The sequence below is a fragment of the Temnothorax nylanderi genome, unplaced genomic scaffold (genome assembly GCF_030848795.1).
Source record: "Temnothorax nylanderi isolate EJ_2023f unplaced genomic scaffold, tnyl_v1.0 TNYL_tig0331_pilon, whole genome shotgun sequence".
Lineage (NCBI taxonomy): Eukaryota > Metazoa > Arthropoda > Insecta > Hymenoptera > Formicidae > Temnothorax > Temnothorax nylanderi.
In genome coordinates this window covers 124,901-136,352 of record NW_027249393.1, presented here as the reverse complement: position 1 = coordinate 136,352, position 11,452 = coordinate 124,901, and the positions used below count along the sequence as shown (strand labels likewise).

The 11,452-nt window shown below is 35.0% G+C and overlaps 1 long non-coding RNA gene across 2 annotated transcripts in view; it reads left to right on the top strand.

Annotated features, from left to right (window-relative positions):
* The first annotated feature begins 3,549 nt into the window (after window positions 1-3,549).
* Window positions 3,550-11,452, top strand: part of LOC139781363 (uncharacterized) — a 129,606-nt gene continuing 121,703 nt past the window's right edge. For both annotated transcript variants that reach the window (XR_011720514.1, XR_011720513.1), the window contains exon 1: window positions 3,550-3,776. This is a non-coding gene — a long non-coding RNA (uncharacterized lncRNA). The remainder of the gene's footprint in view (window positions 3,777-11,452) is intronic.

Below are 11,452 nucleotides of genomic sequence, written 5' to 3'. Positions count from 1 at the left end.
TTGACGTAGTTAGTAAAGAAACAGAACAAAAATAAAAAGATGTGACTGCATATATGTGTATATACAGAAAGTATAAAAAAATATATATATGTATGTAATAAAAAATATGTATTTAAATGTAATAAAAATATTATATACAATTTCATGATGCAAAATTCATTAAATGGAAATGTAGTGCTTGTTTTAAAACGTTTCACCTTTTATTAAACCGCTCAAACACAGTTACTTTAACAGACGTTTTAAACACATTATTATAGATTTTAAAATATTTCCCGTGGTTTCCTGGGTAAATGACTATTATTTCCTTCTTATTTCAACCTTAAATAAGGTGGAAAAAAATGTTTCACAGGTTTCCCAGCGGGGCACAAAACGGCCATTTTTGGACCCCCTCCTTTAATGTGGAAATATTCTTTTTTTCCTCAATAGTAAAATCATGATATAATGCAAGCCATTCTTCCTTTAAACTATTTTCATCAAAACCACTCAGGGTTTTTGTGATAAAAGAAATATCATTGAAAGATGTTTCTCCGTTGCTGTCAAATAAAGCTACAGAAGGTTTAAAAACTTGTAATTTATATAAAAATACATCATGCATTGGTAATCTTTTTCTAATTTCTTCGGCAGCAACAGAAAATTGCAAACAGTTTTGTCGAATACTTGAAATTACATCTGCATGTCCTTCTGTGATTAATTTATCAAAATATTTCTCGCACTCTGATCCTAAATTAATATTGTTAATAGGTTTATGATTTTTCTGCTCAGAAAATATTATACTTGCAAGTAAGTCTTTTAATACTTCAGACTTATTTGTTTTATCGCTAATGACCATTTCGTTAAGAAAATATTTTATAGTATATATCCCACGACTCGAGTAGTCTGTCGACACATAAGTAATGTAAAAGCCACCGCATAACTTCAAAATTTTGCGATTTTTTTCTTGGAAACATTCGCAAAATTTATCGAAAATAGCTGAACGCTTCGGACTGCCGTTAATATAATTTGAAATTTTTCTGAGGAATTCTTCACAGAATGGGGGTATTTTAGCGCATGCAGCGTGCGCAGCTAATGCAGCGGAATGGCATGGACATGAAAATGTTAATAAATTTTTGCACTTTTCTTGCAGTTTTTTTTTGAAAGATAAATGTTTTCCTGTCATCACAGACGCATTATCGCATGACAGGGCAAGAATATTTGAAAACGGAATCTGCAGTTTATACATTTTGTATTTAAATGCATTAAATAATTTTTCTGCACTAGAATCTCTTGCATCAATATCAATTAATTTTACTAATTGCGACCGAGTGTCTAAAGTCTCGGAATCAACGTATCGTACAAAAAATGTCATCCATTTGTTGTTAGTTATATCTGATGTTTCATCTATAAAAATAGAAAATTTCGTATGCTAAATATTCTTAACGACGTGATCTGTCTCTATCGGGCATAAAACATTTGATATAATATTTTTACATTTCGTTCGACCCATAATCATGCTTTTCAATAGATTCGGATCGTCTACCTGTTGAAAAAACTGAGAATCTCTGTTACAGTTTAATGAGGGATATTTTTTTCTGCAATAAAGGCAGCAAATCTAATATCTAATATCTAAAGATTTTATACGCTCATCAAACGACAAATGTGATTCATCGGTATTCAAATCTTCGTTCTGGTTCTATATTACTTTTTTCCAACTTATCTCTATGCATTTTGGATTCTGCGTGTCGATATATATGTGATAGTCCGCAAGCAATTGATAAATCACAAATTGAACAAAATGTTGAGTTGACATCATTTGGCATTTCGCGTAACCATGGTCTGAATTCCTTTTTATACAACAATTGTTTTCTAAATTTTTGTTTATGATGTCCTTGTTATTCTGTGACATTTATACTGTTATTATCATCATCTATAATATTTTTTTTAATATTATTTTTGTGACACGCAGAATCCGCGTGTCTGGAAACATGCGATGAGCTGCACGAAAAATTTTTATTGCATATTATGCAATTATACAAAGTATTATCAAATGATACTTGACATATCCAAGGCTTGTAGCGATCATCGCTAAACCAAGCTTCTACAAATTTTCGCTTAGACATTGTTTTTGATTTATCACATATTTCCATGTTGAAAGAAAAATAGAATGTAATAGAAAAAACGCAACAGAAAGAAAGATAGAAGTTAAGATTAAAAAAAGGAGAGAAAAAGAACTGTGAAAAAGAACGAAGAAAGGAGAAGAAAAAAATAGAGAAATACGTATATAAGAAAAATAAATAGAAATATTAAGGAAAAAGACGAAGAAAAATAAAAAAAGAACTAAAAGAATACAAACAGAAATCTGAAAGATAGAAATTAGAAAGATTGGAAATACCGTGAAATTTAGGAAGAGCTCTCTACGCCAAGTATAAGATGCAGTCATACAGATGTCTAGATGACGACAAGACGCGAGTCTAGAAATTATTTAGAAATTAAGCCGTTTCACACACGGATTCGTGGATTCGCTGCCGCGAATCGAAACGAAGATGAAAGGGATGAGTACACGAAAGAAGAGCTCACTGGCTCAGCGACAAACATTAGCCTATATAACCAAATAAGTTGTTTTTCACGGAAAATCACACGACTCGATTGCCATATGGAGCCATGTCGATAGATTAGACGATAAAGGGGACACCTGATTGACGAGAAAACCTTACAAAAATTAAATGTTCTATTGCTTTCCATTTCTTTATTAATTAATGAGAAGCTATACAAGTGCAAAGAATTAATAACATAAATAAAGCAATGCGTACTATACCAATATGTAAAAGTATTTTGTTTATATTCTTACATGGAGTTTACAATGTATAAGTTTAACAGTTTAACATTTAATTTAATTTTTAATTCCATTTTTCTTGCACTAACAAAAAGTTATTTTTTTTCAAATTGATAACGGAACATTTTTAAGAAAAAGGCGTACATGTTGGCCAAGGGTGGATTTCTATTATTATTTATAATTTTTACTTCTTTCTGTTCTTCATTTCTTTAATTTAATATCTTTTATGTATAAAATATATTTCCATTTCATATTTAAGTACAAAAAGGGCCATATAAGCGGCGAGATATAATATACACGTATTATGTAGGGTGCATTCGGGGAGACGCTATTAACGCTATAAACGCAAACGCTATGAATTTCGTTCGAGGAGCCAATAGCGCGATAGCGATAGCAAGCTCCCCGAACGCAGCTTAAGCGCCAATAGCATTTCGTGCCTCACCTCGAAAATAATAGCGAAAATAGCGCGAGTGATGACGTCACGCTGCCTTTACAGTGACGTCATCATCGTATATCACAGCGCCACAAAGCGTCTCCTCGAACGAACAGCTTTGGACGATAATTGTGCTAATAGCGTGCTCCCCGAATGCACCCATGATTCTTGCGGCGCGGTGGCGCGGCCGCGGCAGCTGGCGACGGCGGCGCCCGAAGCCGGCCGAACGCCGAGCGCACACGTACACGGATGCTCGCTTGTGGGGGCGTATGGCCTTGAAACTGGCACTTCCCACGTCCGCGCCACTCCGTCGCCGTATACGTGACGTGCCGCATGTAACGTGCGCCTCTATTCCTAGTTCCCAATAATCCCAGTAGGAATTTTCCATTTTTTAAATAATGGCAAACGCTAGATATATTATGTCTTATGTGTATATATCACGGGTTTTAATAATATTTGCGTTTAATTTGCAAAGCACTGTGGACATTGGACGGATCAACTCTGGAACAGATGGTGTCGCGACTAATTTAATTGGTAAGTACAACCTATATTCTATATTAACTTAACATTTATCATTTATTACAAATTTAATTATCGGGTAAGAATACACGAGGCGGTCTTGTGCTACGCGTATATCACTGTTGGAAAATTTTTGTAGTTTTGTTAACATTTTTGTGTAAAATAATCAACAATACATGTGTAGATTTAACATATGCCTGCTATGTTAATTGAACTTTACAAATTAAAAATGTAAAATTATTAAAATAATTTAAAAAATATGTTAAAGTAACACAATTTAAACGTATTTATTAAATGTTAAAATTTAAAATTTAAAATGTTAAAATTTACAGAAAAATAGTGTTGATTTTACTGTATAACAGAAATGGGAATAAAAATTTACAGAAAAAGAGTGTTGATTTTATCTTACAATTTTAACTTCAACATAAAAGTTATGTTAATTGTACACATTTACATTTTCTTTCTGTTGAAATATTTTAACATAGTATCGGTGTTACCATTTAACAATATTATGTTAAATTAACACAAAAATTTGAGTGGACTGTTTGGGACATGTGATTTATGTTATATTTAACACAAATTTTCCAACAGTGTACTTGGCGCGAGACACTACCATGTATCTCTTGATTCGGTGGTCGTACATGTTGCGCTTTTTTTTATTTAAAGCTTATTTAAACACTAATTGTATCTTCATTATCTGTTAAAATGTGTTGTTTTTTTTTTGTAAAACTTGTTCGGCTGAAGATGTATCACGCAGGCAATTGTAAAAATATAATATTTTTAGATGCTGTGAGTACCGCGAGTATCTATAGCTAGAATCATCGACATATGGACTGCGCAAATAAACAATTTATTAATTTATTAATTTATCTATAATAATAGTTACATTTTGTGCAAATGCAAGCTTCCAGAGTTTCAACTTTTCACTGCTTCAAAAATTATTTATGTTTCCGTAAAAATTCTCATATTAGTACGACGCTAGACATTGCAATGTTAAGCAGAAAAGAATTTTCCATTATTGTAAAAATAAAAGAGATAAAATTGTGTATTGAAAAAATAAATAAATTTGAAAGACAGCTACTTGAAATAAAAGACTGTCCTTGACAAAAAAGGATTTATGGTCACCGGATCACCGTAGGTACGATATCCATTTTAGAAAAAGGTTTTTTTTAATGATTTAGGACTACCTGTGTTCAAAATTCATGAAACGTACAATAGCTAAGTTTAAAGCGTGAAAGAAAAAGATAATTTATTACGTGGTGATTTCGAGCCTTAGTCTCTGAGCATCTTATTTTGACGGGGGGGGGGGGGGGGAGGAAAAAAGGAACGAGCAGGACCGCTTTATGACATAGTGTGACTAATCCGTCTTTCTTTTATGTTTCCGGACTACCTGCGTTTAAGGTATACATGAAACGTACCTACCATAGCTAATCCTAAAATACAAAAAAAGTCCAAGAGCTCGGAGCCAAAAAAGTCTCTGAAATGACAAAAGCTAGTTTTTTGATAGTCGATTACAGTACTGGTGTATGAAAAAATAATAATGTGCAACTCATTTACAAAGTCTAAAAAAATTCTTATAGGTACTTTATACGATATCAAACATAAAAAAAGTAGTCAGTCAACCATTCGATAGGACAACGCCCGTCAGTCAGCGTAAAAAAGTGTGAACATTGTGCGCGCGCGATCGGTGCGGCGGGCGGCGGCTCGCTCTTGTCTTGTTTATTATTTAATATTATTCTTATTAATTTTTTAATATAATCATCATAAAATAAATATGAAGCAATTTAAGTAAGTAAAAAAGTTTTTATTATACATCCAAGTTACTTTATAATTTACAAAATTTTATTCCAAAGAATCAAATTCATTATCGGAATAATCTATATCATTGCTGTCTTCTTCTTCATTATAAATACAATGTTCCGATGTTTCGGATTAAGAATCTAAAAAATAAATTTAAATTCAATATATTATCAAAGATAATAGACTTTTATAAATATAAATTGTATACCTGTATCTTCCAACGGTGGTTGAATTACGACGTCATTAATGAATTGACATTTAGCAATAGCGACATTTAGTAATAGCATTTAAAAGTTTCGTTTCTTACCTGTCATCTGTTACCTCTCACCTGTCACTATACCACAAATTTTGTACGCGCGAATTTCAATTTGGTAATGAAGTTGATGAATTTCATTATTGCAAATAAAATTTTGTATATATAATACTATAATAATTTTTACGTACTTAAATTGCTCAATATTTATTTTCTAATAATTGTAATTACATTTTTTTATTAAAAATCAGATTTTCATAGGAAATTAATACTATGAATATTATTATTAATAATTCAATTATATTTTAAACTAAAATTAGTAGGAATGACGTCAATCAATAACGAAGACAAGAGCGAGTCGCCGCCCGCCACACCGATCGCGCGCGCACAATGTTCACACTTTTTTACGCTGACTGACGGGCGTTGTCCTATCGAATGGTTGACTGACTACTTTTTTTATGTTTGATATCGTATAAAGTACCTATAAGAATTTTTTTAGACTTTGTAAATGAGTTGCACATTATTATTTTTTCATACATGCTCCGAGCCTGACCGACCACCCCCGTCCTAACACACATCTGACTGACTAAGATAATTCTTCTTTATATGCAATGTGTAACCTGCAGAAAAACTTTCAGTCTTTGTCAATTCATTTTATGCACTCGTTAATCGCGACATGTTTGACAGCTCACCTATGACACCTGTCCTAATGATTGCTTGACTGACCAGAGCATATTCATGTACACCAGTACTGTAATCGACTATCAAAAAACTAGCTTTTGTCATTTCAGAGACTTTTTTGGCTCCAAGTTCTCCGCCTATAATTTTCACTGGGTAATTTCAAGCTTTAGTCTAAGCATCTTATTTCCATTCGGAAAGGAAAGGAAAACAGAAACGGATAAGATCGTTTTATAGCATGGATTGTTTTATGACGAATATAACTCATCTGTCTGTTAGAAATTCTTTTATGATGTAGGACACCGCTTGCACTCAAGGTAAAACATTTACGGAATGAACAATAGTTAATTCTGAAAAGCAAGAAAAAAAGAAATTTATTACGAGTGTCGAGCAGAGTGAATTAGAAAGCTGTGTCACATCCTGAGATGACTGCACCGAACTTTTGAATTTTTCGAATATTGAAGGGTCGAACGTACCATTACTTTTAAATTCTATGACGAGATGACTGACAATGAGTTAAACCCTGACTGAGTTAAACCCTTATAGTTAAACTACCCGCCCTTTTTAAGCCTTATGTCCACGATACTATAGAAATCGCTCCGAGATCGCCAGGGGCGGATTAATCTAATATGCAGCCCTAGGCAGATTTTGGTGGGGGCCTATGTAAGGCGAGAATTTTTTGAAAGTTAATTGAACATTTGAGCACTGAAAAAGGAACTGTAATTAATATAATACAAATAATGCTATATTCTGAATAGGATAATACTTAATTGAACGAAATGTATGGTTTTTGTTTAAATTTATTTTCAGAGTTAAAACATATCTTAATTAACATACAATTATACTTAACATTAGATGTATTATTATTTTGGCAATATTTTTGGTTTGATTCATTAATTTGCAACTATAATATGATATGATTATAATAATATCTTACGTGTTTTTTTCCGCGAAATCGTCTATAATATCAGAATAGGAAATTGTTCTCAATAAATCGCTTTCAATGTTCAAGAGAAAGATTATTGAGTCGATCTTGGCCCATCGATGACCTTAATCGATTTTTTATCAGTTTCAGTTTTGAAAAGGATTTTTCGCTTGTACAATTCGTGGTCATAAGAATGAGATATATTTTCAATACGATGCAAGTATTTGGAAAAATTTCTTGCAAGTCTTTTTCAATTATTAACTTGTACATTTTAGCCTCAAAACATATCTTTTTTTCCTCTTTATCTTCGCGACTATGAATGCGATTGCAACAGACATTGTTCATGCTATGATTATTACGACGATGTACAACGTGCTACAAAATGTCGCATAAATATTTTAACGATGCAATAATATCTTTATCTGCGTGATACGGTTTAAAAGATTGTAATAAGATAATTTCGTGGTGATTTAATACTGATTTTGATAAATGTCGGGATTGCGTGACTGTGAAAAAAATAAAAAATTTTAGAAAATATTACTAATAATTCTTTTTGTCTTATAATATATCTCTTTTATTATGTGTTTGGCAAGAATCTTGTACGAGTTATTATAACAAAATATATGTAACTTACATTACGGACAGACAATTTTATTTGTAAAATAACATCTGATAAAGCGATATCTTACTCATAATTTATATTAATTTATTTGTTACACAAATAATCGCAAAAGCTTTCACGTCCGACAGTGAATACTATAATTTAACAATAATATATAGCAGTTAATTATGCGTTTATTTACCATATAACAGTTCCTGTTCCTTTGCATTATGGCGATTAACATTATTTACGAACAATAACTACGCGAGCGCGCATGCAAACCTATCTGATAGATCTACACGGATCTGCGTGTATTTGTATACGCAAACTCTGTTTTGAAACATTATTTAATAAAAACAAGCATTTATTAACAAATGGCTTGGGGGATGTGGATAAAATTCGCAGTTGTTTATCACGTCCATTAATAAGTTTGAAATTCAAAACTCTCGCAGGTTATTTCAATTTAATTGGTACCGAAGTCGGCGTATCTTTTTTCATCGAATTTAATTAAAATTTAGTTTAATGAATAACAATTACATATGTCACATATATGTCTCTAATTCCTTTACAGCGAATGCTTTTGTTAAATTTTACAAAGTCGATTTTCCTCTAATATCCGATCCGAGTGTTCCAGTTCGATATAATTATAATTTAATTAGTTGTGTTTTATTCCATACATATAAAATATCGTGTGATAAAAATTTATCAGATGTCATTTTTCGAAATTGATTTCATATATATTATAAAAATATGTCATCGCAGATAATGTATCTTAGCAAGGAAACATTGCTCTAGTATTAGCAGTGTATATACATTTGACAGATAATGTATCTTGGCTAGGAAATATTGCTCTAGCGTTAGCAGTGTATGTAGTGTCACGTTCTGTCAAAAGTTAGTTAGTTCGTCCGTTTTTGGGTCAAAACATTCAAGTAATTTACCCGGGATTTGGACCAGGTTGTGCGATTAATCCAGTCCGAAGAGAAAACGAATTTTATATGTTTTATAACGAGGGTCAGATTTGTTTATTAAATCAAAATTTAGAAAATCTAGTTTTAAATCCAAAGGGATTAATTTATATGGAGTGCGAATTTTATTATCTTGAATTTCCTTTAATTTGAGAAATAATAGAAAAGGATCTTGATTAAATTGAATGGTTTGTTTAATCTGAAATTTAATCTTTTTAATTTGGGACTTTTTGCCCCCTTTTCTAGGCATGAAAGTAGATTAAAGGAAAACTCCTGTTGCCACGCTATTTGGCAGCGACAAGAATCAGGAAATTTCTGTTGCCACGCAATTTGGCAGCGACAGTTAAGGGTTGTGGAATTAAAGGTTTTTAGAGTAAATTAGTTTAAGAAATAGAATTTAAATCACCTTTATTCAAGGAGAATTTTCTTACAACCTTTGCTTATGTTACGTCCAACCCCGGGATTAGGATAAGAAAATCTGGGAAGCGAAGGAAAAGCTAACCAGGGGGGTCGGGGTAAGGAAGGACGCAACTCGAAGCTTAAGAATACTGCTCGCAGGTACGCGCTCTGCGGCGCGTGGCGCGAGCCCGAACACACTTTTATGACTCAGGAAGGGTCAACGTTCGTAGGGACGCTAGGACGCCTTCCGTGAGCGGTGCGATCGTCGGTCCTCTTTCGAGTCAAGGAATTTAATCCCTTTAACTCGGGATCGGACCTCGTGCAATTTCGAGAGGGAGATGAGTAGGAGAGGTGGCCAGTTATAATGAATGCAGATTGAAATCAACGTTTAACATAAGACAACATTTATTATGACAATATAAACTAGGTAAACAATAAATGAGAATTAGGCAAATGAGTAGAATACATTTATGAAAGCGAAGGTCGGACATATATGTAAGGTATGTGTGTTATTAAATTGAATCAAGCATACTAAGTCGGATGCAGTGAGATGTATATGGTTGTGAAACATATAAGATCACAACACACATAAATTAAATTTATTCCAACAGGTTTCATGGGTTAATCTAGTGTAACGACCTCGGGATCGATATGGTCCTCGAGGGTGACGGTGGAGGTGGTCGACGGAGTCGGGGATGGTCCTCGGGAAGAGGAGGGGGAGTCGGGAGGTTCGAGGAGGGCGACCGGATCGCGGTTGACGGGGACCACGCGAAATGGGGCCACCCGACAAACCGGACGATAAGGTGCGGGGGAAAACCGAGATGGGAGGATAATGGGGCGAGATTGTATGACGGGGCGACGCTGTTGTGAGGAACAGGGTTCCTCTGAGAAGGCTGGTGGGGGCGGTGGAGTGGCGAGACGCGAAGCACCGGGCTGTGTGGGACAAGGTTCTTCCGGTTCCCTGCGGGCCCGCTTGTGGCGACGTCTCCCGTGTTTCGCGGCGTTTCGCGACTTCTTATTGGTGGGACCGGCCGAATCCACTACGAATTAGCGGATTGTTAAAATTTAAGTCCGTCACGTGCGGGGAAGTCTCCTCATGCTTTGGAGAATAAATCTAAAGAGTACTTCGAGTCCACCAACGAGTCAGCTAACCCTAAGCAATATACCCCGAGTCCGCTTACCCAGCTAACCCAAAGCAGTGTACCCCGAGTCCACCGACGAGTCAGTTAACTCAGAGCAACATACCTCGGATCCGCCGAGCCAGCTAACTCAAAGCAACATACCCCGAGTCCACCGAGCCAGTTAACTCAAAGCAAAGGAGATTGTTTGGAATCGACCGATAAATCGGCTAATTCGGAACAGGGGTAGCAAGAGGGATGGAAGGGCTATACTGGGAGACTTCCCTAACGCGTGGATATATGAAGAAGAAGGGGAGCATATATATATATATATATATGGTGTGTGTAGAACTTACTACTTGTCGGTGATCGAATAGCTGGTTCTTTGAAATCGCTGGCTCTCCTTGGGTGCTGTGGATAGGCTCTAGTTGGCACTCGATGGGTTTAAGTTCACGCACAGAATTTAACTTGAACTCAAGATGAGATTTGAATCTGGCGCAGTAAATTGAAAGGAGGCGACGAGATGATCTGGCTGAAGAGGAGCTGCGCAAGAGAGCAAGTCCTGCGATGTCGCGATTTATATAGGAAAGTTCTAAGGATGGGAAGGGTGAATTGCGTGTGGGATGTGTCAGGTTTTCAGTTTGGGAACTTCTGGTTGGCGGGATGTTTCTAATTTTTGTCTGAAGGATTTCTTATTGGGTGGGATGGTCTTCACCCAAGAGCTGGATTCTTAAGTTTTCGCCTATCCTAGAAAGCTAGAGACGGTTGTCGATTTTTCCGGGTGTTCATTGGTGAGTCCCCTCGTAAGGCCCCCACTGTCTTGCTGGGGGTGCAACCTATCGTTTCCTCCAGTGACTCATCTGTTTTTCGACTATCGCCGATTTCTCTTTTATTAGGGTCCCTTATTTATCTCGCAACCCTGCTCGAATTACCGACAGACGACGCATATCCC